The 1,252-nt window shown below is 39.2% G+C and overlaps 1 protein-coding gene across 1 annotated transcript in view; it reads left to right on the plus strand.

Moving 5' to 3' along the window:
• LOC109542265 (glutamate receptor 1) overlaps positions 1-1,252 on the plus strand; it is a 27,412-nt gene that overhangs the window by 13,411 nt on the left and 12,749 nt on the right. The gene's annotated exons all lie outside the window — the stretch shown is intronic.

Consider the following 1,252-nt stretch of genomic DNA (forward strand, 5'->3'; position numbering starts at 1 on the left):
TATATTTGAGGCTGCAGCGAAAATCCTTGGAATTCTCACCCGCTCATAAAGAGAAATTCATAACTCCCAAACCAACTGGAGCAGCACGCTCATCTTTCCACACAGTGTACACACTATATACAGCCACACATGCACCGAAGTTCACTCGAATTCCAGGATCGACCGATGTCTTACAATTGTTTATATTTGAGAAGACATCGAAAGTTCTCACAAGTTAACATAACAAATCACAACTCCCAAATACGCACAAGTAGAAAGCTGACAGTTTCACACAGTATAAACACTAAATACAGTCATCTGCAATGCCACTTTGCCTTAAATCTGAGTCTCGGGTGATCTTTTACAGTTGTTTAAATGTGAGAGCACGGCAAGAGTTCTTACACACTCAGATGAAAAAAATCGTAACTTCCAATGCATCTCACAAACCAGCTTCAAATTTTTGCACAGAATAAACACTAAACGCAGTAACGTCTAAACCCAGTTAGACCCAAATGTGAACACTGTCGTACTTTTTACAAAGCTTTATATTTGAAGCTGCAGCAAAAAAACCGTAAAATCCTTACCCGCGCACAAAGAAAATCATAACTCGAAAACGCGCTCACATAATCAGTTCCGATTTTCATATGATATAAACCACACATAGAGTCACATTCCGAGCCAAATTTGAGTCTAATTTGAGTATTGACTGATTTTTCACAGTCGGTTATATTTGAGGCTGCAGCGAAAATCCTTGGAATTCTCCCTCGCTCATAAAGAGAAATCCATAACTCCCAAACGAACTCGAGCAGCACACTCAACTTTCAGCACAGTGTACACACTATATACAGCCACACTTGCACCGAAGTTCACTCGAATTCCAGGATCGGCCGATGTTTTACAATTGTTTATATTTGAGGCGGCATGGAAAATTCTCACAAGTTAACAAAACAAATCACAACTCCTAAATACCCACTAGTAGAAAGCTGCCGTTTTCACACAGTGTAAACACTAAACACAATCACCTGCAATGCCACTTTGCCTTAAATCTGAGTCTCGAGTGATCTTTTACAGTCGTTTAAATGTGAGAGCACTGCAATAATTCTTACACGCTCAGAAGAAAAAAATCGAAATTTCCAATGCAGCTCACGAACCAGCTTCAAATTTTTGCACAGAATAAACACTAAACGCAGTAACGTCTAAACCCAGTTAGACCCAAATGTGAACACTGTCGTACTTTTTACAAAGCTTTATATTTGAAGCTGCAGCAAAAAAA

The sequence above is a fragment of the Dendroctonus ponderosae genome, unplaced genomic scaffold, assembly GCF_020466585.1.
Source record: "Dendroctonus ponderosae isolate FM_Combo_2020 unplaced genomic scaffold, Dpon_F_20191213v2 Dpon_F_20191213_9, whole genome shotgun sequence".
In the NCBI taxonomy this organism is placed as follows: Eukaryota; Metazoa; Arthropoda; class Insecta; order Coleoptera; family Curculionidae; genus Dendroctonus; species Dendroctonus ponderosae.